At 43.3% G+C, this 26,061-nt stretch overlaps 1 long non-coding RNA gene across 1 annotated transcript in view; it reads right to left on the bottom strand.

The window, feature by feature from the left end:
* Positions 1 to 301: 301 nt before the first annotated feature.
* The window catches only part of LOC309542848, a 680,556-nt gene continuing 654,796 nt past the window's right edge, over positions 302 to 26,061 (bottom strand). Inside the window, exon 3 of the long non-coding RNA XR_014224465.1 lies at positions 302 to 358. This is a non-coding gene — a long non-coding RNA (uncharacterized lncRNA). The remainder of the gene's footprint in view (positions 359 to 26,061) is intronic.

The raw sequence follows: 26,061 nt of genomic DNA on the forward strand, positions 1-26,061 counted from the left end.
CAGCAGGGCACAGTGAGCAGGCTACCCATCTGGATTCTGCTCATGCCACACTGCACTCTGCCACCTGCCCTTTGGGGACGTGATATCAGGCAGTGGAGGACTGACAAAGACAGGATTGTTGACGTTTAGTCGTGTCTGACTCTTCGTGACCGCATGGACCAGAGCACGCCAGGCACTTCTGTCTTCCACTGCCTCCTGCAGTTTGGTCAAACTCATGCCTGGTAGCTTCGAGAACACTGTCCAACCATCTCGTCCTCTGTCGTCCCCTTCTCCTTGTGCCCTCAATCTTTCCCAACATCAGGGTCTTTTCCAGGGAGTCTTCTCTTCTCATGAGGTGGCCAAAGTATTGGAGCCTCAGCTTCACGATCTGTCCTTCCAGTGAGCAAAGACAGGATATTTCTCCTTTATATCAAATCAAATCCTTTGGGAAATAATGGTCACAGCGTTTTCTACCACCCCAAGGGAAATGATGCTCAGAGCATCATTTGCAGCCTATGAGAGAGCAGAAGTCTTCATTGGACCCCTCAGCCACTTGTGCTGTCTGCTGATTGGTGGCTACAGCAAGCCCATTTGAAGATGTGCAATCAGCCAAGGACTTTACTAACTGCCCCATCCCACGCAATACCCTGCTTTCAGGTCACCAGCACCTCTCAAAGGGCTAAAATGATTTTGGAGAAAGCACCAAGCTTCTCACCTATCCTGGATAACATTTGCAATATTGCCTATAATTTGAACATCCTAAAACATTGGCATTACATAAGAAGGGCTGTTGTCCAGCGTTTTTCTTATATAAATTGTCCCCAGCATCTTCAGTTAATACAACTAATGGATTTTGTGGATTGGACAAGGAAGGTATCAACGATGGTTTTCTAGAGATTTCTAGAATAATAAGCAAATATGGGTTGCAGCAATTCTTTCCCTATGTTGCAAAAACATGAGGGGGAAAGATACAAATTCTTCATATTGCTTGCTGGTTTGCTTGTTCTCTTTGTCTGTTGTGTCCTGTTTTGAGTGACCCTGCCCCCCTGGCATGTGTTGTAAGTGTTGGAGGTTTTTTTGTATTTTGTTAAAAGGATAAAAGATACTAGATTTTATAAAAGGAGAATTCTCTGGATGCCTAGAGCTAAGTTTGGGACAAGGACTCTGGTGAGGGAGCCCCAACAGAGATTTGAAATCACAAAACATGCAGCAAAGTAAAGCCAACCTTTAAAATAACCTCTTCTAAGTTGCTTCCAACCTTCTCCACTTCCCTTAGCATAGAAAGAGACCACATGTTTGGTAAGTTAAAAATGATTTACTTATGAACCATTCAACTGTCAGATTCATGCTTTTCCATACAGCAGAAAGAGGTTCCAAAATAGTGAATGTTTCAAAATTATTCGTATAGAAACATAGAGAGGTTCACTTAAGCCATACACTTCCTTATTTGCTGGGTTCACATGATGGAAGTGAGCAGTGCCTTTTGCGATGGCACAGGGGTATGCATACCCCTAAACATTTTGTGAATCTAAGTTTGGCTTCATTGAGGGACAGTATTTCAATATGAGTAGGAAAATGAGAGTACCCGTAAACATTTTTTTTTAAAGAAAAAAAGCACTGGTAGTAAGAGAACAAAGAGTTTGGTAACCCTTTCTCCTAAGGTGAGGGGGAATGACCTATCTGAGGCTGGCAGGACAGCTTACTCTGTGATCTTAACCCCTCTGCATTAACTCTTTCATGCATTAATTAGACATAAGCACGTTGATTATATGAGGCTGATTTATCCTACTAATTTACTGATAGGTAAGTTTTGATATTGCTTTGGTCTAAATGAGATATTATAAAAGCTTACTGAATAATCATGAGAAATGTAAGGGCCATAGCCGTTGTTAGTCATATTCAAGCAAGGCCCACTTTGTCTGATATCATCCTAAGACTGAGATCAAAAGTGATATACAGTATTAGCCATATTAATATAAGACTTGCTTGAATCTAAAATGTTTTATGTTTAATGGGTTTTAAGGTTTCTAAGATACTAATGTTGTCATTTTTAATATGTTTAGATATTGTTTATGATGTGACTGTGTCATTGTGATTGTGGTGGTGTATTATTGATTATCTGCAGAATAAATCCATATTTTAAAATGCATCAAAAGCGCTGGGGGAAAGGCCTTCAATCTGTCCTATGGAGCAGCACTGGGCTAAGTAAACCAATGGTTTTATTCAGTATAAAGCGGCTTCACTATTCCTGGGACAAACACGTAAATCTGATGTAATTCACAGTCCTTACTGTGGCCATGATTTGGGCATCTAGAAATCAAATATTTATTTAGCTTCACTGTAATCGCCTTCCCTTGGAGAAATTGTTTCAACATGGAGAAACAGTTTTGGAACTTGCTTCCATTTTAAGCTGAGATAGAGAAGGGGAAAGAAAAAAAAGAATTTCCATAAATCCACCCGTATAATTTCCATAAGACAGAGCTGCTGACAGGGAAGGTGAAATTTCTTTTTCTCTATCAAACAGGCTGAACTTCATTTGCCTTCCCTGCCTTGTTATGTCTCCTTATCCCCACAGCAGATTATTTTAAAACAGTGTTTGAAAAGTCACCTTTGGGAACAGACAAATTATCCATTCTGTTATGTCATGTTCTCAAGGAGACTCCGCTACAGCACTTCATTTGGGCAAGAGAAGAAGCCCTGTGCCAAAATAAATGGTCTGTTATTTACAGACATATTTCCCTAGTGCTCCTCAAAGGGCTCATTGAAGCTGAAATTCCATCTGTCCCAGAGGTTGCAAAGGTGCAGCATCCCATTTGCAGAATGACGCAGATGAGTATTAAAGTAACAGCCTGCATATCATTATATATAATTGTTAACTATAATTATAATACTTTATTTCTCTATCTCTCCAAATTGCCACCTGCTATAATTTTTATTCTGGCACAATTTTAGTCATTTTAGAGGTGCAGATCACCTGTGCAGAATAATGCATATGCCTGCGGCAGGGGGGCGGGGGCTGGGGGGGGCTGGGGAACCACCCCAGGAAGACTGTAATAATGGTTGCCCATTCAGTACACTCATATTGGGAAGTCACCCCTGCCTGCATAAGCTAGTGTGAATTGCTGTAAAAATGGCTTCCAGGTACTTACAGCTGAGTGTGCTTTTAAAAGAAGAAGCTGCAGAAGGAAATTATTATACAGTGGTACCTCAGGTTACAGGCACTTCAGGTTACAGACTCCGCTAATCCAGAAATAGTACCTCAGGTTAATAACTTTGCTTCAGAACAGAAATCACGTGGTGGCAGACCGGCGGCAGTGGGAGGCCCTATTAGCTAAAGTGGTACCTCAGCTTAAGAACAGTTTCAGATTAAGAATGGACCTCCAGAATGAATTAAGTTCTAAACCCTAGGTACCACTGTATAAAATATTACGGGACAAACAGCTCCACATCAATTTCAGAATTGCCTGAAACCTCCAGCGGTGAGGAACCCTTTTGGCCTGAGAGCCAGTGTGGTGTAGTGGTTAAGAGCGGTAGTCACGTAATCTGGGAAACCGGGTTCGTGTCTCCGCTCCTCCACATGCAGCTGCTGGGTGACCTTGGGCCAGTCACACTTTGAAGTCTCTCAGCCCCACTCACCTCACAGAGTGTTTGTTGTGGGGGAGGAAGGGAAAGGAGAATGTTAGCCGCTTTGAGACTCCTGAAAGGGAGTGAAAGGCGGGATATCAAATCCAAACTCTTCTTCTTCTGAGGGTTGCAGTCATTGGAGACCTTCTAGTGGTTCCATGCCAGCTGTGGGTGGGACCAGAGGCAAAAGTGGGTGCTATAACCCATGCAAATTTTATCTTTGCACAATAGTTGACATTCCAGTCCAAGGTTTCAGCATGCACACCCACACAGCCCTCTTCATTCTCCATCCAGGTGTGCAAGAGCCATTGTGACAGTTCAGTGACATGTTCCAGCCAGGCCAAATGCCTTGAAGATTGCAGAGCAGGGCTGGTAAGAGATGGGCTTTGGGAGTGGACGAGTGGCCTTGGGAAGGAGCAGGGCTGGGGAGTCCTGAGGTGCCAAACAGAGAGGCCTGGAGAGCTACGGTTGTTGCATGGGCCTGAGGTTCCCCAACACGCTATGCATTTAAGGCACTATGATGTCACGTGAAACTGTCATGGCTTCCCCCAGAGAATCCTGGGAGCTGTAGCTTGCTAATGATGCTGAGGGTTGCTAGGAGGCCCCTATTCCCTTCCCAGAGCTAGAATTATCAGATTTAACAACCAGATTGGTTTAACAATCTTTCTTCACAGAAAACTTCTGGAATTGGAGCTCTGTGAGGGGAATAGAGGTATCCTAAAAACTCTTAGCAAACTAAAGCTCCCACAATTCATTGGGGGAGCCATGACTGTTTAAAGTGGTACCACAGTGCTTTAAATGTGTGGTATGGATGTGGCAAGTCAGTCAGTTGCTAGGCAACATTTGGAGCTCGCAGCATAAAATTATCAGCATCCAGTTGCCCTTCAGTGTTACAAGTTACTTTAGTTACTAGCATGCTGGTTAACGGATGCTTGTGCCTACTCAGGGCTGTTTGATATTTGGCGCTAGGTCAGGTTTGTATCATAGAGGAAGGGAAGCTTTAACCTTTTGCCCCTGCCACAAACTGAATCAAAATTTCCTCCTCCCCCCCCCCACCTGTTATTTGCAAGTTAGATACATCCCTTAATATACAAACTGTTCCTAACTGCAAAATGGCTACCCATTCTTTCTCTGCATATATGGATTCATTTTATTTTTGGACAGAATCTTCCACTCCCCCCCCCACTGTACCCTCCCCACATCTTGAGCAAGCTCCATCCTGTCCATCTATGTAAATCTTACAGCAGGAATCTCAACCATTTCTGTCTCTCTTCTGCATTTGTTAATTAAATCTCTCAGTCTTTTCTTTTCTTTTTCTTTTTTCATTTCCCCCCGCCAGTTTTAAGCTCTGCTGGCTGCGTGTGAGGCTCTTGTTGTCAAATGTAGAGAAAGAGGAGGGATGGGTAAATGTGGAGAGCTGGGATAAATGCAGACCCCTTTTGTGGCTTTTAATGGTCTGCACAAATAACTGCAAAATATGTCCATGGGACTAACACAAGGCAAGCTTTCAACATAGAGATTCTTCCCCCCTCACACAACACATGACAGATGTGAAATCATCTGTCATGTGGCATCGTCAGTGTGCATGGTGTGTAACAGAATACAAGAGGAGAGGCCCCTACCCCAAGGAGCTTACAGTATGGCATTTGATGCTTGGGAAACAATAGAAGGCGGGGAGGTAAGTGGACACGGGGCAAAGGGGAAAGCAATAGGCAGTTGTTTCAGCTCTCTGTTCTCAGGTTTACTTCAGGCTGCAATTCAGCAAGGCATGCCTGCACACTTTATGCTTCTGAGCAGAGCAGTCCTATCGTTCTGCTGCCACCACTGAGACTCTGTGGAGTGGCTGAAATACCACCACACCCACAGCCCAGCTGCTCATGGAGGCAGCAGGAGTACGTGGGTGGGGCAGGTAGATAGCACTAGTTTCAGGCTGGGCCCAGATCAGGCCCCCTGTCTGCCAGCAGTGGCAGTGAGAACAGCTAGGGATCCAGTGGATCCCAGGCCAGCTCAGCCCCGCTGTTGGGTTGCCCTCTTGTAGGGACCAAGCAGCCTCCACTGGCAGGGATACCACTTTTGTTGGGTGGGAGACTGCAGTCGAGGCTCCTGCTTGCCTGTCTGGTGGCCGGCCAATTGACCTGGCTGGAGAGAGCGAAGAGATGGATACCTTTGTTCAATCCAAAACCCTGACGACCTTGTTTAAGGGGGGACTGGATTGCAGCTAGGCAGTGAGCAGTACTCTGTTTGAGATGCATCCTAACAAGGCTTCTGTATCAAAGAAATAAATACCTAATGATTTCAGGCTGCACATATAAGCAACTATGATATTAGTCATCCCTTTGCTTTTTGGAAATGTGTTTGCAGATCATTACACCCAACTGAAACACCAAAATGTGAATAAGGCAGGCTCATTTATGAGGTTCCTACTACTCTGCGGGAACAAATAGACAGCTAAACTAATAGAAGACATGGAGAAGGATGAAGAAGCACCTCCTGGTACTGTTCTATTTTCACATCTGGAAGACAACATGTTTATCATCATTATAGTCAGAAAATTCCACAGCTTAACATCTCAAGACCGGCGTTCCTGTTCTTTCGTTGGAAAAGTGAGAGAAAGATGAAGAACCACAGTGGAAAACTTGACTGCCTAGAAGCAAATGTCTCAAAGACCATCAAGCCACCGCCAAGGTCTCTGTTTCTGCAGGAGAGCCACCTTGCAGACCCTGACGGTGTTATCCCCATGGCTTTTAATTTTCCACTTTGGATGACTTGATTAATCTCTCAGCTGGTCATCCTTGGACACAAACTGTGCAGAGATCAGCAAAGATTGTCTTAGTCTGTTAATACTGAAAAGTTTCTAGATATTAATTATGCTCCTCAGAACCAGCACTGCTGGGCTCCAAAAGCTCACCCTACTGCTTTTCAGCCCCTTTCTTTCTTTCTTTCTTTCTTTCTTTCTTTCTTTCTTTCTTTCCCTTCCTCCCTTATTTCTTAAGTCACCCCCTAAGGAAGTTAATAAACAATTCTATTTGGAAAGAATTGTCCAATATTTTCAGAAGTCAAGCCATCCAGTTTTTCCCCACTAAGGCAAAGCCTGCAGATGCCAAGTAAATGAAACCTCCACTATTGAAAGGAAGGCAGAACAGGGAGGAATAAAAATGCAAGAAATAACAAGCAAAGCACAGTTGCTGGTTCCCTTGATGCAGTTCCTTCAGCTACTACCAGGAGCAACATGGATGCAGTCAATACCATACAAGAGGAACTTCCAAACTGTGGCTAGCAAGGCATGAACCGGCTAACAGCCCCTCCTGTAACAGTGGTGGGAATATATAGAGGATGAAGTACAGTACTTTTCTATGCACTGTGAAACTTCATTCATTCATTCATTGCATTTCATAAATTACAGAATTGTAGAGTTGGAAGGGACCATGAGAGCCATCTAGTCCAACCCCCTACAATGAAGGAATGTTTTGTCCAACATGGGGCTCGAACCTATAACCCTGAGATTAAGAGTCCCAGTCTCTACTAACTGAGCTATTCATTTCTCATCTGTTTCTCCAAGGACCTCAAGATGGCAGGCATGGTTCCCCTCCTGCTCATGTAATCTCCACAACAGCCCTGTAAAGTAAGTTAGGCTTGCAGGCAGTGATTGGCCCAGTGTCACCCAGCAAGCTCCATGGCCGAGTGGGGATTTCAACTCTGGTCTCCCAAATCCTAGTCTGATGCTCTAACCACTACACCACTACTAGGGCTTATTATGACCTAATGGATTGACAGAGCCATGTATTGGTTATCATAGAGATCCATGGGTAGGTGGACTGATTAGAGCAGGCTTTCCCAAACTTGGGTCTCCAGCTGTTTTTGGACTACAATTCACATCATCTGACCGCTGTCGTGCTAGCTAGGAATGATGGGAGTTGTAGTCCAAAAATAGTTGGATCCTCACATTTGGAAAACCCTGGAATAGAATGTGGGATGTGGTAATTTTTTTGATATGTCAGGGGTCTAGCCAGATGGTGGACACTGGGACATCAGGGTGGAGGGAGTCAATAAATCCCCCCTCCCCAAAAAACCCACAAATTCCTGACTCAAAATGACTATTTTGGTTTTTTAGGAAGATAGTTTGAATTGGAAGCCCCAAAAACAAATTCCACCCCATACACTTCTACAATAAGACAGAAAGCTTTTTGTATTTCAGCATGTGTTTGGCTGGACCATTAAGGTGTCTGCTGCTGTGATTTGTTTTATAGAACTGTATTTTCTTATATTCCTTATTACTCTTGATAGCCTTCTATTGCTATCAGTGCCTCTACTATCCCTCCCTCCCCTGTGTTATTTTTCTTCATTGCTAGCCATAGTTAAGATTGAAGCACTTTCTCCTGTAGTGCAAATACCTTGGAACTGCAGTGGAAGTTCTCCATGCTATTATTAGGAGGTTGAGAGACCTCTCGCTTTACACTAAAGTTGTAAAAGTGGTCATAATAGATGTTGAGTCCATTTGTCTGGATTGTCCGGCATGATTTGTAATCCTTTGGCAGGAATTGTTATTATATAAAATGGTTGTATAAATCTGTTCCATGACTTAGGGAAATAAGAAATGTAAAAATACGTCCAGCTTCTTAGTTCTTGACAGAAGCCCAGGAACAAAATTAGTTTGGGGGGGGCGTTTTCTCAGCTGGCTTTGCATCCAGATCACAGTGTGAATCTACAAATCTATGCCAGTTCTGCCTGTGGGATGACTCCATGCCCATAGATTGAGAAGTGCACAGGCAGTTTTATTGGCCTGAACCATTTTTTATTCTTTTGATGTAATTGTCAAGTGCAACCAAAAGATCCAAGTAGTGCAGCCCAGTCTAGAACCCATCAGGGGTTCCTGGTAGCCCCTAAATTTAGGGAACAGGGTTTCTGTTTTTGGAAATCTGACCATGTCCCAGTATGTGGAGTGTTTCACACCATCCGACCACATGGCGATCACCACTCAAGTTTGCTGCTGCAAACTTTGTAGAACGATGCCACAAGAAATGGAAGTGTGGAGCAAACAAACTTTGTTTAATCCTTGTTTAATCCTGAGCAATGTTTAGTACAACTGGGGGGTGGGATCTCAAAACGCTACTCCCCCAACTCATGACTGCTTATATAATAGAATTTATAAAAGCAGAAAATGACCACTAACAGCTGATTTGTTTGTTACTTCAGAATTGCTTGCACTGTTTCCAATTCTTGTCAAAACTTTGTATGATTCCCAGACTAGCTTGAAAAGCTCAAGCTAATTAATTCAGGATGGCCATATCCACAATCTGATGTACCATTCTCTTGAGCCTAGGTATATGATTTGTTTTCCAATACTTTGTGCAAACAATTCTAGCTGTCATGATCATATAAAAGTGGAGAGTCTCTTTATCCCTTTGCCACCTGTCTTTTATCATACATTTGCAACAATACCTTGGGGGCAATGGAAATTTCTTATTAACTTTCTTGTTTATTGCTGTTAGAATTTATTTCCAGGAATTATTTTGGTTTGTTGACATCACCACCAACAGAGGTGTCACATTTTCAACAGCTGTCAGAATAAGCATGCAAAGTCTTCAGTTTCTTACTGGAGTTCTATACCATTGTACCATAAGTGTTTCCCCCCTACATGTGGTGGCCATTTCACATAGGTTCAGTGTGACCTGGGAAGGCGTTAAGTGTATGTATGTTCTGTTGAGCATCCTGATGTATCTTTAATAATGAACTTACTCAACCACTATCCACAGCCATCTTGCTTGAGGCAATATTGCAACGGAGCTACCCTTGGATTTTTGTGGTTTCATTCCTTGTGGAAATGGGAAAACAATGTCCCTCCAGCTCCCTCCAGTCCCAGCTAGCATGGCCTCTGCGAAAGGATGATGGGAACTGTAGTCTACCAACATCTGGAGGGCCACAGATGAGTCTTTGAAACATGGGGGATTGGGTGGGGCTTGGCAGCACACTCTGGCTGCCCCCTCACACGAGTGCTATCACGCACAGAAATGAAACAACCAAACAAGGCTAGTGAATCGTAAGAAGGACTCTATGAGATCAGACCAAAGATCTATCCAGTTCAGCATTCTTTTCTCACAGTGGCCAATTGGAAACCCACCATCTAGACATAGGCACAATAGCATTCCTTCTCAGGCAACAGGAAATTCTGAACCGTCTGCTTGGAGTGCCAGTAAGTCTGTCACAAAATTTTGTATCTAATCTCCTTTACTAAACAAGGGGATTGCTGTAAATTATTTTCACTTCCTGCAGTTTTGTTGGCGTTGCATGTAATGGAACAAAATGAAACACAACGACCCCGAATCTCATCTTTGTCTTAGCTAAACCTCCCTGGAATATAGATGATTTCCTCTGACACATCCTTTTACTATTACAGAAAGTAAGATTAAGGATAATTTATGTTCATTTTTGAAATAAGTAAAACTCGTCTGTAAAATTGTAGATGCCTCTGAATGTACCTCAAGGAATGTGACACCAGCAGTTATATAATTTTATTGCTGATGTTAACTCTGTGACAAACTCTCAGCTACAGTTTGTAGAGAACGTCAGAAAATGAACCTTATGAATTTTAATGTCTTTTAACTTTGGACATTGATGTATGTTTTGTACAGCTGCACTCTTCTTTGTGCTGACATAAATAAAAGGTATCCTTAATCAAACATTTAAAGAGTGTTGTATTTTCAGAATGTTATTTTTTAAAGAAAAAATCAGCTAGAGGTTGCAATCAGCCATAAATATTTAGTGTGCCTGCTCTAATCTCAATCATTTAAAAAAATATCAAAGAGGCCAACTAAAAATGCTTGTATGTCTGGCTGGCAGGTCAGAACTGGTGTGAAAGCAACTCTTGAAAGCTGAACATAATGAAAGCAAATTGCATCTTCCCAGCTAGTAGGTAAGTCTCCCTAACGATAATGCTCAAACTGCTTAGAGGTTATTCAGACAACTGAATTGGACTGTTGAGAATTTGAGCAGAGTACATCCATTCTGATTTCTATACAAGGTGAAGTGGTCATAGCGAGCTTACAACTTCACTGACATTTTTTGCTCAAGTGACCTTTGGGAACTCTTTGATAAATGATCTGCAAACCAGGTTTAAAAAACCCCCAAAAGCACAAAGCTACTACTTTACCACATGCCAAACACAGCATAGTCCCATGCACTCAACATGCCCATTTTACCAAGTGAATTATCACCTTTAAATTAGAGTAAGTCATGTGCTTCTTTGAAGTAAGTGGCCGGAGAACTGTAGGTGCGGGCTGCATATGGGTTTGTGGTATTTTTTGCAGCTAAAAAATGAAAAGGACATTATAGGGTATTCCCCTCACAATAAGAGGCTTCTCCATGAATACACCGCTCAATAGTATTTGACGTTTCCCTAAACAGAAGATGTAAGCCTACTAAATATAGACTGTAATGCTATGCATTCCTTCTTGAACTGAACCGGACTTAAAAAGGTAAAGGGACCCCTGACCATTAGGTCTAGTCGTGACCGATTCTGGGGTTGTGGCACTTATCTCGCTTTATTGGCCGAGGGAGCCAGCGTACAGTTTCCGGGTCATGTGGCCAGCATGACTAAGCCGCTTCTGGTGAACCAGAGCAGCGCACGGAAACGCCATTTATCTTCCCGCCGGAGTGGTACCTATTTATCTACTTACACTTTGGCGTGCTTTCGAACTGCTAGGTGGGCAGGAGCAGGAACCGAGCAACGGGAGCTCACCCTGTGGCGGGGATTCGAACTGCCAACCTTCTGATTGGCAAGTCCTAGGCTCTGTGGTTTAACCCACAGCGCCACCCCGTATCCAAATAGAACTTACTTCTGCATAAATGTGAAAGGTAATCTGAGCCTTTCTTAATCTTATGTGAATTTACAATCTGCCCTTAAACTTATTGTTGGTTAAGATGCTGCTGTCTCGTGAAATAAATGAATAAAAACAAGTAGGACTCTGGGAAAAGAATCATAGAGGGAAGGGGCAGGTTCCAGGGTAGCTAGGAAGGGATTCTGAGACTCTTGACTCCAAATTTGTTGGCATATATTTGTCTTGAATGACAATGGGATGCACCTCTGGGGGCAACATCCAACCTATCCTGTACTTTGTTACAAAATCCAACTGTTTGATGCATTGTTTCTCGATCGAACTGGAGTTCTTAAGCTGCTCCTAATGCATTTGTAGGTAAGGGGTAAACAACTTTGCACAGGGTAAAGATATCCTGGCTGGTCAACACTCCTTGGGGTGAACCCAAACAGAAACTAATCTGACACTAACAAAGCTGTGCTGATGTGAACAGCTGGAGAGGAAAGAATTGTACAATGCCTGAGCTGAGAAGAACAACTGCACTGTAAGGTGGTAATGTGAACAGACCCTAAGACCCCAAGAGAATAGCAAGAAGGTAGACTGGACCCACCGTTTAAAACAAGTAGGTAGGTTGGGCCTGCCACAGTGGCCTCTCCAGAATTCCAACCCTGCCTATATGCTTCTCTATCAAGTAAGTTACATCAAGATCTGTGTGTTAAGGGTAGAGACACTGGCCCCGCCTGCCCCAGCACAAAATTCTTCCCTTTGCTAATTCGGAGTTGGGACAAAAGCTGTGTTGCTCTTGCTTGCTGTGGTGGCTCCTGAATTATTGGGGTATGATAATGGACCACACCAAATTTTCCAGGGAGGGGAGAAAGGCTCTCAAAGTGTCATCTTGGCCCAAGAGGGCTCCTTTCACAGCTAGATCTTTTTCAAGTCCCATTTTAGGCCTCTGTTAAACTGCAGAATAAGTATTTTTGCACAACTTCCTTGGCTGGAAAGTAAAAAAAAAGACCCTCTATAGGACCGGGCAGTATGGGTTGTTCCTCTCCTTGTTCATTTACAGCATGACACTTTCAGTCTGAAATGGAAACTTTTTAAAGGATTTTAAACTAGATTTTTTAATTATTATTTTAAAAACATTTTAAAATATCTAATATAGGAAGCTGAAAGATGCCATAAGTCATTGGGATTTTAAGTAAGGGGAGGGGTGTAAACCATGTAATTTTTTCCCCTTCCAAGAAAGACTCGTTCTTGCAGTTTCTCTATATGGCATTTTAATTTAGGTGTCTTTTTGTGTAGTTTCAAAGAAACTGCTTTCATCTAAAGATAAGGCAAAGAAGAAAAGTGTATTCATTGAACAAGCACCCAATTCTTGTTATTACTAGAAAGGAAGCATTATCAAAATCTAACTTGGAAAAAAGGAGTAAACAAAGATATAAGAACAGTAAATTTGCTTACATTTTCAGTGATGAAACAAACAGTGAAGCTCGTGAAAGAATAAAAGAGACATAATCAGCATTATCATGTAGGTAAGACAAATGAAATAAAGGATAAAAGCTTTCCTTTCTTCTCTGCGTTTGATAATGTGAAGAGGAATTTTCAGATATCCTTGACAATTTTCCTCCTAATTAAAAAAAGTAATAGAAATGAAACAGATGGAGCCAATTTTCATAGTTGAGATGGAAGCTAAGGAGGTGATATTAATTTATGTAGGAACATCGTTTCAATGGATGTGTACTTTACATAACTTGGCTTATGTAAACTTTTTGATACAGGGCTGCTATTCTTTTAAAGAGCTTTTTGCCCACAACTGAAAAGCATTCCTAAATATGTAAGCTCAATGCAAAATTGGCATGTCCTTATTCCATGATGATACAACATAAACCCTACAGACTGTATCAGAGGCAAAAACAGATCTGGCTACATGATTATTATTATTAGATATAGGAGGGTTATTTCTGTCCCTTTACAACTATGTAGGTAAAGGTGGCGTAATATTAAAGTTTGGGCTTCTCTTGTAAGTTTCTTTCTTAAATATCCAGCCCCAATCTTCCAGGTTGGAAAGTTTTCAGTGGTGCTACCCAGGAGACGGAAGAAACTGCAGATAATAGGACCAGGGAAAGTCTGCTCCCTCTATAGCAGGCATGAAGAACCTTTGGCTCTCCAGAAGTTGTTGGACTACAACTCCCATCATTCCTGGCCACTGACCATCTTGGTGGGGCTGATGGGACAGCAACAGCTGGAGGGTTAAAGGTTCTCCATGCCTGCACTTTAGTTTTAGAGCAGGATGGGAAATCTGTGACTCTCCAAATGTTTTGGGATCCAACTCACATTTATTATTTTCTTTAAGTTCCTTCAAGGGAAAAGCCTCTCTGCAAAGCTAGGACATGTGCCCCCTTCCACATGCTTTCAAAATTGAAATGCCATAGAAAATAGTGTTACATGATCACTTGACATTGTTTCCAAGGACTGTGGGAAATCTGGCTTCATGCTGTCAATGTGCAGCTTTTTTTCTCTATCCCCTGTACAGCCCACAGAAAGAATCTTATAAGATCGCATAGCACCATTTCCAGGAAGGTTTCTGGGATAGTTTTGAAAGTGTGTGGCATGTCGCAAACTACTTATGAACCTCCCTCAGCTTCAAAAGTTGTTTGCCATACAAAATATATTAAAGGGAGTGGCAGAATGTAAGGTCAAGAAATAACAACAAAACCAAATGTTCTCTTAGATGCACACAGTGATTGATTTTGGATTGGATTGGGATTTAGTGAGAAGAGGTGCATAACTGATAAATGCTCTTTCTTCTTATATGTTTAAATATGTATTGCAGTGTTGAGAGAAGATGTTGGGAATTGTTGTATAAAATCCTATGGTGTTAAAGATATGTGTTAGAGATATATGTCCTATTCCTGCCTGATTTGTAATGGATTGTGTATATATGTGCAAGCTCTTGTGCCTAATCTGGATGTAGTGGAGAGGAAATGACGGGGGGGGGGGGGAGATAAAAGATCATTGAGGACTCCACTGGGTTTTGGACATGGAAATGACCAACCTGCTCCATCTGCCCAGAAATAATGATAATGTGGACTTCTGAAGGTTCAAACAGTGACTAATGTAAGCTCCATCATTATGATAGTAGGAGATATTTGGCATACTGCAGAGGAGGACAAAGGTAGAGTTTGACGCTACAGGCTTTATAATTAAAAGGACATAAGGAATGATTTATTAAGGCCAATGAAATGACAAAGGAAGGGAGGAAATCAGCAGTATAGAAAGTCAAAACAAGGATACAAAGTGTGATAATTGAACACAATGGAGAGATGATGATGGATCTCCATCTCTTACTGTGTGATAGCATCAAAACCAAGTTGTCCATCAACTTCATCTCATTACCAACCCAATATTTGAGTTTCCACTTAATATGTTAGGCAAACATAACACTAAACCTATCATTAAAATTACAATGCATGTATAGTTACAGAATTTCTCAGAGACGGATTTAAGGGAGCACGATCAGTTCGGTCACACTGGGTGCAGAGTCTCAGGGGCACCTCCAGGGACACTACAAGTATTACTTAGAACGGACTGTGAGAGGCAACAATGCGCACATGCTGAATTTTGGCATTGTGCAGAGTGCTGCTAAAATTTGAGGCTCACCTTGGAGTTCCTCCAAACCCACTAAATTCACTATAAGGAATTCATGGTTTCCAGATATTTGCGACCCACTAGCCTAGTTAGAGCACTTGAATTCAAAATAATCTAAGCCATCCTCAGGCCTAGAAGTAAATAAGTCAAGGGTCAGGTCTGTGGCAAGGAGCACCCTAGCTCCATCCTATCATGTAATCAGGGTTCTGAAATGCCAATGAGGGTGTGGTAGGGGCAAGCTGGGGCCCTACTTAGAGGGCATTCTTGGTGGCTGCCAGCTGCATTAACTGACCTCTTAGATTATGGTTTTAAGCCAGGCTAGCAACTCCTTCCAACACATCTTGTGTGATCAGCAGCTGGATGAGGTTGGGGTTGCTTTAATCTGTCCTGTGCACACCCAGCCACTGAGGAATAACAGCCAATAGTTAATTCTCTATTGACAGAAGTGTGATGAAGTCCTTATGGAGTCATGTGTTCTGTAACTTGCTGGAACTGTGAGAAGCTGGAACCGCATTGTGATGCATTCACATATTGTACAACAGAGAGGGGGAAAGGAATATCCCTAATTTAGCAAGGCCAACTTCAGGAAGTGCCAATTTGAAACCAAAGAAGAATTAGTGAGTTTTATTCAGAAATGTGTTGTTCTGCATGCATCCTGTGATGCGCCCTTAAGAACAGAATAGATAGTAATAGTCTGTAGACTCAAAATCCGCTAGCCCCAAAGCTCCAACACAGGGGTTAGCAAAGTTTTTCAGCAGGGGGCCGGTCCACTGTCCCTCAGACCTTGTGGGGGGCCGGACTATATTTTGGGAAGAAAAAAAAGAACGAATTCCTATGCCCCACAAATAACCAAGAGATGCTGTCAGGGGTTCAGGAGCAGAGGCAAGGGCAAGGGAGGAAACAGAGAGCGAGGGGGAGGAGGCAGAAGAAAGGATGAGTGATGACGACGACCCGAGATCTCCGAGTCTTTCCAGTGAATCAGAAGATTCACAGAAAGGAGCACCAGTGGCCAGGGCAAGGGGGGAGCCTAGGGGGACACCCCAGGAGGAAAGGGCCAGAGGGGGCTCAGAGGGGAGCAGTTGGAAATCGGGACCAGCGTCACCAACAGAGAGCAGGGGAGAGGAAGGGCGTCAGGTATCAAGCGCAGGCAGCTCACAACAGGAGGGAGGGCACGAGTCAGGAGTGGCCACACCTCCATCGGGGAGCGAAGAAACGGTCAGACGGAAAGTGGAAGGTTGGGCGCGCGCGCCAAGTTCAAATGCACAGGAAGGTGACGCAGTAAGCAGCCCGGAAAGGGAGCCAGGTCCTAAAGCCCGGCGCAAGGAGGCAGGAGGGTCCGGGGGGTCGGCGTCAGAAGAATCCAGGAAGGAAGAGACCCCGGGGGGCAGAGGGACCCAGAGAAGAACAGTCAGGCGGAAAAGGTGGAGTAAGGCTAGGATATTAAGTTGGTGTACAAGGGGCGGAGACTCAGACGGAGCTTCGCCGGTCTAACCCATAAGACGTAGAGTTGCACGCAGCAGCTGGAGAATGGAAACTGTAACTCAATAAAGACTTTTACAAAGTGATTGCTGGCTAGCGTGATCCTCTGTGAGCTAGGATCTGGAAGCAGCTCTGACAGATGCATTTTAAATAAAAGGGCACATTCTACTCATGTAAAAACATGCTGATTCCTGGACCGTTCATGGGCCAGATTGAGAAGGCGATTGGGCCGGATCCAGCCCCCCGGCCTGAGTTTGCCTATCCAATGCTATGTGCCAGCTTCTGCTAGTGCACCAGCTTAGCTGAATCTGGCCCCAGGCTGTTTTTTATTTTTTTGTGTTTTAGATATTCAGATATTTCAGAGATATCCTTTGAGTGCCTACTCAGAAGTAAGCCCCATTGAACTCAATGCGAATTACTCCCAAGTGTGTATAGGACTGCAGCCTTAAACTACCATTATGTTTATCAATATTGAAAAAGTGCTAAGCATCATATATACAAGGCCTGCATTTTTTTAAAAAGTTGTAGCTCTTTTCAAGATCTAAAGGAAGTTATAAAGAGATTATGTTTCTACATAGACCCAAACCTAAGGATTAGCAAGCGAAGACATGAAGTAAAAGAGCGTCTGAAGTAGAAGATCTGAAGGTGGTTCTATGGCCACAAGACATCATCTACTACAGTCTGTGCTGCATAGGGTGTATATATATATATATATATATGCTTTCGTAGATTTTCACGGGTACAGGAATGCAGGTTTTGGTGTCTTCGGGTGTCTTCCCGTGTAAGAGTCGGGGTGTCTGTGCGACGTTTCGACGAGGTCTCACTCGTCATCTTCAGGCTGGTGCTTTCGGCTTCTTGTTACTGGAACAGAGCAGAGTTTGGTGTTTGAGTTCCTATAAATACTGTTGAGGGGTGTGGTGTATAGCCTCCAACGTTCTGGGCAGAGAGGAAGTTCCTAGATTAGTGTGCCTTTTCTTCTTTTGTTCCTTAATTACTTGAGGGATATCTTGGGTGATTTCATGAGTGATATTCTGAATATCACTGGGTGGGTCATTAAGTGTAGATTAGTTGCTAAAGCTTTCGTGTCTTGACCTCTTGAGCTTGTGAAGAGTTTTTCTGAGAAGATGGCTGTGCTGCATTTAGTTGTGCTCTGGCTTGGCTTCGTGTATAGGGGCGAGCTATGGTTTTGTGCCTTGTGCCAGCCAGATCTGTGTAGGGATTGCAGGGGGGTGCAGCATCCGGAGGTGCCACTATAGTTTGGCTACTGGATGGAGTCTGTAATATGTCTGTGGAGAGGGTCTGGGTTTGGGTCTGGTGTGGTTGATTGGTGACGGCGTTCTGTGTGCCTCTGGTTCTGGTGTCGGTTTTTGTGGGGAGGGCTAATTTCCAGATGTCTGGCAGGCGGGACGTGTCATCACGCTTGTTCATGTTGTGAGGGTGTTTCTCTATCTCGATGGCTTCCATGATTATTCTCTTGTGGTGATGTTCCATGTTAAAGAGCAATTTGGAATCTGCAAAATTAATTTCGTGTCCTGTTTCTTTCATGTGTTGGAAAAGAGAGGAAGTTTTTTCTTCTTTTTTGACGGCATTCTTGTGTTCTGCGATACGTGCATTTATTCGTCTGTTTGTTTGTCCAATGTACGTGGCTGGGCAGACTTTGCAGGGTATTTCATAGACCCCTTGGTTTTCCAGCTGGATTTTGTCTTTTGGGTTTCTGAGGATATTGGCTATTTTTTGGTTGGTGCAGAAGGCTGTTTTGATATTGTGTTTATGGAGGATTTTGCTGATTTTGTCTGTAGTGCCCTTGATATAAGGAAGGAGGGCCATGCCATTGTTTTCTTCTGTGTCTTGGTTTTTGGGGGGTGTTTCTTTTTGGATTAGCTTCGTAACCCTGTTTTTCTGGTATCCATTGGCAATTAACACATTTGAGAGATTCTGTAACTCAGTTGTCAAGTGGTCTTTGTCAGCCAGGCGTTTGGTTCTGGAGATGAGAGTCTTGGCTACGGAGTTTATTTGTGCAGGGTGGTGGTGTGATTGTGCATGTAAGTAGCGGTTGGTGTGTGTTTTTTTCCGGTAGATAGTGTGTCCTAGGGAGCCATCAGGTTTTTTGTAGATTAGGACGTCAAGAAAGGGGAGTTGGTTGTTGTCTTCTATTTCCATAGTGAATTGTATTTTGGGGTGTAGGCTGTTGAGATGTGTGAGGAAGCTATCTAGTTTTTCTTTCAAGAGGTCAAGACACGAAAGCTTTAGCAACTAATCTACACTTAATGACCCACCCAGTGATATTCAGAATATCACTCATGAAATCACCCAAGATATCCCTCAAGTAATTAAGGAACAAAAGAAGAAAAGGCACACTAATCTAGGAACTTCCTCTCTGCCCAGAACGTTGGAGGCTATACACCACACCCCTCAACAGTATTTATAGGAACTCAAACACCAAACTCTGCTCTGTTCCAGTAACAAGAAGCCGAAAGCACCAGCCTGAAGATGACGAGTGAGACCTCGTCGAAACGTCGCACAGACACCCCGACTCTTACACGGGAAGACACCCGAAGACACCAAAACCTGCATATATATATATATATATATATATATATATATATATATATATATATGCTTTCGTAGATTTTCACGGGTATAGGAATGCAGGTTTTGGTGTCTTCGGGTGTCTTCCCGTGTAAGAGTTGGGGTGTCTGTGCGACGTTTCGACGAGGTCTCACTCGTCATCCTCAGGCTGGTGTTTTCGGCTTCTTGTTACTGGAACAGAGCAGAGTCTGGTGTTTGAGTTCCTATAAATACTATAAATATATATATATCCCCTCAATTTTGAAATCTCTTTGACCAGGGTATCATAGTAGGGCTAAGCGATTATTTAGATGCACTCCAAATTTTGGTGAAGGGAAATGGGGATTAATCCCTACATTGCAGCATATAATTTTGTGCTGGCACTTTAATGTGCATTAAATACATTTCACACATGCTATGCTTATTTACTTCTGATAGTCCTTTGAAGCGCACTGGAAAGAACAAGAAATTATTAGCAGGTTGCAGTACAGTAATGGTGAAATGGGAGGTTTCCTGCAAGTACATTTAATGCCCTACAGATTCTTATTTTATCAACTTGCTTGCAAAGTACACAATCTGAAATTATTCTCCGCCACACCATTTCTTTCAAATCTCTTTCACACCTGTCTGCTCTTTTGTTTGAGCTTGAAAATGTCCCTGATCATATCATGCTATCTCTGATTTCGCTGTTGTAATTGTAATAGTATGTTTTATTTGTAAAAGAAATGTAGCAGGACTGGTGCGGTACCCATAGCCCTTCACGTTTTGTTGGACTCTAAACACTGATCCGGCCCTGCCAGCATGACCAGTGGTAATGATGGAATGATAGAATCATGGAGCTGGAAAGGATCCCATGGATCATCTGATCCAACTCCCTGCAATGAAGGAAAATGCACCCTTAGGGGATCTGCTGTAACCAACTGAGCTAACTAATGCATGATGGGAGTGGTAGTCCAACAACATTAAGAGGGCACCAGGTTCCCCATTCCTGCTATGTATAAACACACACACTGAATGCAAAATATTTCCAGGGTGGGTGCACTATTTAGACCAGGCATCCCCAAACTCGGCCATCCAGCTGTTTTGGGACTACAATTCCCATCATCCCTGACCACTGGTCCTGTTAGCTAGGGATGATGGGAGTTGTAGTCCCAAAAGAGCTGGAGGGCTGAGTTTGGGGATGCCTGATTTAGACAGTGATATATATTTCTTCATTTTCTTCATAATATGATAAGCCTTGCTGTGTTTGAGGGCTCTCCTGCTCATTCTGCTGCAAGGTTCCTTTCCTAACAGCATCACTGAATGTAAAAGTTATTGCTTACTTCGCAATTGCTGAAATGGTGAATCATAATATAACCCCAGCCATTTATTTGGGCTTTGGATAAGGTTCACAGGCTGCAATTGTGAAAATACATACTTGAACACCACCTGTGAAATCTAAAGTGATTTGGCCAGCAATGCTCTACCTACTTGCCTGGGAGTAAGTCCCACTAGATTCAGTTGGCCTTACCTCTGATTAGACAAATATACGATTGCGCTGTCAGGTAACCAGGTTAGTAAAGAAAAAGAAGAACCAAACTTGCTAGTTATGTGGATGTGACCCAGTAGCCTGTTCTTCAAAATAAAAGCTGAACCCTAAAAAATAAAATAAAATGGTGCCTTGTGCCAGAACGTATCTGCAAAATCTGTTCCTAATCCTAGCACTGAGTCCAAGAACATCTGAAGAAAAATGCTTCTAGGCATGCATATGTAAAATGCATCTTATTTTGCTTGCTGCTAAGCAATTGCAGTTTATTTCCTACCTGTATACTAGGGTAGCACTGGCATGGGATTGGTAGGGGGGAAAGCAATGAGGGATTACAGATAATATGTTGCTTTTGATTCCATAAAAAGGTAAAGGTAAAGGTACCCCTGACAGTTAAGTCCAGCCGCAGACAACTCTGGGATTGTGGCGCTCATCTCACTTTACAGGCTGAGGGCGCAGCCGTTTGACCGCACAGTTTTTCCAGGTCATGTGGCCAGCATGACTAAGCTGCTTCTGGCACAAAGGAACACCGAAACCAGAGCAGCACACAGAATTGCCGTTTACCTTCCTGCCAGAGTGGTATCTATTTATCTACTTGCACTTTGACATGCTTTCGAACTGCTAGGTTGGCAGGAGCTGGAGCAACGGGAGCTCACTCCGTCACAGGGATTCGAACCGCTGGCCTTCTGATCCCAAGGGGCTCAGTGGTTTAGACCAGTGTTTCCCAACCGGTGTTCCGCGGCACACTAGTGTGCCGTGAGACGTTGCCTCGTGTGCCGCGAGATGTTGCCTGGAGGGAGGCGGGCGAGTCGGGCGGCGAGAGGCGGGGCTGCGGCGGCGAGGAGAGGCCGCGCCTCCTGCTGCTGCCTGGCGCTCCTCCTCGCAGCCGGCAGCGCTGCCTGGGCGCCTCCGTGCGACTCTGCCTCGCTGGGTTTGGTCTCCCAGCAGAGACGGGTCACACGCGCACCTCCCTCCCTCCCTCAGCCTGTGCGGAGGGAGAGCCAGAGAGAGGCATCGCTCCTGCGCGGCGGGAGAGGGAGCAGCCGGAGTGATGCCCCAAACGAACGCATGGGACCGGAGGGGAAATCCTCTCCGAGGAGGATTGAGCGCAGCCGAGAGAAGCCTTTCGAGGAGCTGCCGTGTCCCCTGGAAACCCCCTTCCCAGCTCTGCCTGCCTGCCTGCCGTGGGGCTCGTATCGCCCTTTAAAGGGCGCGGGAAACTAGAAATGTGGGGACTTGGGGTTTTCCTCAGGCTGAATTCCGAGCCTTTTCACAATCTGGTGGCGGGAGAGAGGGGAATCAGCTGCGAGGGAGGAAATAAAAGGAGCTGCTTGCCTTTCCTATGGCCAGGCTACACAGCTGCTGTTTGCAGCCCCGTCTGAACGCTGCCTCGCCAACCCCGTTGATGGTTTCTTAGGCACCCCCCTCCCTCCAAACCTGCTTCGCCCTGGGACGTGCCTATAACTATAACTCGTGGTTCTGATGTCCCAACGCTCCCACGGGGCACATTTCATTCAGGCGGAGGAGGGGGTCGTTGGCTAACGGCCAACAGGCAGAAAGGACTGTCCAACAATGCGATTATCCACACATACACATCTGATCCATGGATTAACATCAAAATCCTTGCATTAAAGCTCACTCCTAAGGAACCAGTAGGTCATTAGGCTTTCAGATGCACTTTGAACAAAGAGATGTTCAAAGGGAAAGCTGCTTTTAATAACGCTGCTTTTGCAGGTACTATTGGTCTGGGTCTCATCCAGCATCTTTTCAGTACACCCAGTTAGGATTCAGCAGTCCAGTTGTACACTCTTGGGTATTCAGCATTAGCTTAAGGCGTGCAATAATCACATGCCCACTTTTGCAGCATCTTCATAGCATCCCAAGTCACTCTTGAAATGCTCTCTTTATCATACTCTCCAAGTGTTTACTTGTGTAACACACCCAACCATATCTTGCAGAGAAGCACTTCAGAGAGGGCCAAAACCCCCCACACTTGGTGCCATTTTCATCTACACATGCAGCAGAGTAAGTTGACCCAGAATAGTACCAATTCAGATGGCAGATGGGAGAATGACAGTGCTGAATGCTTTCCCATGTAGAACAGTCCCTGCAAATAAAAACCTAGCATATTTGGAAGAGGGATGCTAGCCTAACCATTACCTTCTATGCTGTTACTATTTTTTTTTTTTTTACATAAGTAAAAAGTGACCTTTCCCCATCTGGCATGGTGGTGTGCCTCGAGATTTTTTTCATGAAACAAGTGTGCCTTTGCCCTAAAAAGGTTGGGAAACACTGGTTTAGACCACAGCGCCACCCGTGTCCCTTTTGATTCCATACCTCTGGGGGAAAAGCCAACAAGAAGTTCTGCACAAGTTGCTTGACATGAATGAGTCTACACAAAATGACTTATCACCGATTTGCTCTCATTGCATTCATTGAGACCCTTCTTGGTGTTTTTATGGTATTAAAAATAGCATGGTAGTGGAGGAGGAGGAGGAGGAATGAAGGGGAACTCCATGACTGTTTTTCCCATCAGAGCAAGGGGTAACTGAGGGACTTTCCTTGGTCCAGCTAATGAATGAGGCAATGATTAGCTTTTCAAGTTTGTTTCTGATGCATTAGCATAGAGCGATTAACAGGATAAAGAGAATCATCAAGCAGAGTTTGGATACTTCCTTCTCTTTAACTTCACGCTATTAGTTTGAATGGCAACACTTCTTGGCAGGGTTGTTTGCACTTCTAATTAAAAGCTAAAGGTTGCATTTCAGCTGATAAAGATCTTCTGTTAAAGCTCAGGGTGTTTTACAAGTTGAACCTATGCAAGTCAGAAGTAAGTACTACTGATTTCAAGGGAGCTTGTTCCCAGGAATCCATGCATAGGTTCCTAAGGAATTGGACATTGTGCTGTGTCCTGCTGTTCTTGGGATTTGGGGGGAGGGAAGCCTCATTGCAATCCTTGTGCAGGATTTCACTACTGTAGTAGGAGCAGCTCACTGAATGTGGTCTTTTATGTCTATATTAGATTTGTCCAGGTTAACAGTATAGCCTGGCCCAAAATTTCTGGGTACAGTGGTACCTCGCAAGACGAATGCCTCGCAAGACAAAAAACTCGCTAGACAAAGGGGTTTTTTGTTTTTTGAGCTGCTTTGCAAGATGATTTTCCCTATGGGCTTGCTTTGCAAGACGGAAACGTCTTGCAAGTTTGTTTCCTTTTTCTTAACACCGTTAATACAGTTGCGACTTGACTTCGAGGAGCAACTCATAGAACGCAGTGTGGTAGCCTTTTATGAGGTTTTTAAAGACTTTGGTGATGTTTGAAGCTTTTCCAAAACTGTATTTCCTTTTTGAGAAATATATTATTTATTTATTTTAATTCTTAAATTTATTAGACAGCTGTGAAACTTGTTGTGAAAGTATATTCCTAGTTAATTGTAACATATAGTTCCAGCTATTTTCTACTGCATCCTGATATTCTGAAAACGGGGAAAATGATATAACAACATTTCATTCAGTTATTGTTGTTACCTTTGTTTAAAATGGATAGTTTTCTATTTGTTATCAATGTGGAATTTGGGCTTAGAAGAGAGGAAGAATGGGGTATTAATTATTGAAAGGAAGTTCAATATGTATTTAAGACCTCAAAATTCCTATCACAGTATTTAGGGAGCTGGTCACAGCAAATAATACAGAGCACTTGCATGACTCATAGCAAATTATATAATTTACTTTAAAACTTCGCCAGTTGTGTCACAGTCTGATTGAAGCCAGACCCCTTAAGATCTGATTCCAGTTACTTCCTGGCCTGATTTCTTCTTAAGTGTTAAATGTTTAAATTCTTCCAGTGTTTTGATTAATGTTTTCCATGTTAAGAACATAATGCTTCTGTATGGTAATTGTTTTTTCTTCTTCTTCCAGTACTCTGGTGATGAAGACAATGACCAATTGACCATTGGTTAAAAAACATACACATACTACTTTATTAAAATTAGCCTGGGATAGATTTTCTGTTATATATGATCATGTGGGCATGGACTTCAGTGAGGCAAAGTCATTTTCACCAGTTGTGGATATAACTCATTGTACCAGGTCACATGCCAGTTTTAATTATTTTAAGGAATATACTACCAATTGAGAAATAAGTCCAGCTGTTATTGGACCAAATCCAAATTCAGCTGAGCAATGCTCAATGCAGGGAACATCATATAGCCTTTAGCTCCTCCTGCTAAACTGTACATATTTTTCAGTCTCCACCACTGTGTCATGGTGTCCAATTGATTCCCCATCTTGTTATCTCAGAGGGCTATTTCCAGGATAGCTCTCCCCAATTCCTTAATATTTCAGGCCATTATCTTCACCTTTCCTTTGTATATTCTCACCTTCACATAATTCCGTGCAGAAAATAGCTATATATGGCAAAGGAAAAAGGAGGCTAGGGATATAGGGTGAATTATGGAATGTAAGGCTATGGTATTATTATATTTATTAAATCTGTATACTGCCCTATACCGGGAGATCTCAGGGCGCCTTTCCCCAGGATGCCTTTGCCCAGTGGCTCTGTGGCCCATACATTGCAGCAAAATCCTGCGCAAGGTTTTGCCCAGTACCTTCTCTGTGTGATGTGCTCATGGGAAAAAGCTGTCCCATGAGCCCTTGCTGCAGAAGTGAGGGGAAAGCCTATATAAGGCTGCTTTCTCTGGAGCTGACAGCCATTTTGCTTTGAGAGCTTCCTGCCCATGCTCCCTCAGGTTAGAGCCTTCACCGAGCAATTTGGGGTCACTGGTTTGGATCGATCCAAACCCAGCAGATCCATTCCATCAAGATGGGGCTTGTGGAATGATGACCTGATCCTGGGACCCAATGCCATGCCAACTCTTGCCCTTGCCCTGTCAATAAACATTTGGCCTGATTTTATCCCATCACCATTGTGCAGTCTGGTTATTTTGCTGCTCTCATGGGTCACACAATGCACCTGCCTGGGCAAAAGAATATTCTATCAGTTGCTACAGACATCTTGCAAAAACATGTGGGGTTTTTACCCAGTCTTTCCCTGACCCATAAGACTGGACCATGTTATTACTGAATTTCTGTTTTTATAATACTGCTTTGCTGTTTTTATGGTGCTATTTTATTGCTTTTATATTGTATTTTTGCACACTGCTCAGAGATTTTTAAATATTAAGCGGTTTAGAAATGTTTTTAAATAAATAAAATAAAATAAACAGTGTGAGGCTGAAGTGGCTACTTCATACTGTTTATCAGTTTCTGATGTGATGAGTTTGCAACAAAGCTAATTTCATCCTGGTAGTTAAATTACTTTATAATAACCTGGTCTATATGTATTAGAAAGTGTGCATTCTTGATGGGAAAATGTACTGCCCAACTATCAACTAAATAAATGGAAAAACATACAATAAACAATAAAGGGGC

The sequence above is a fragment of the Podarcis vaucheri genome (assembly GCF_965113315.1).
Source record: "Podarcis vaucheri genome assembly, chromosome: 1".
Taxonomy (NCBI): Eukaryota; Metazoa; Chordata; class Lepidosauria; order Squamata; family Lacertidae; genus Podarcis; species Podarcis vaucheri.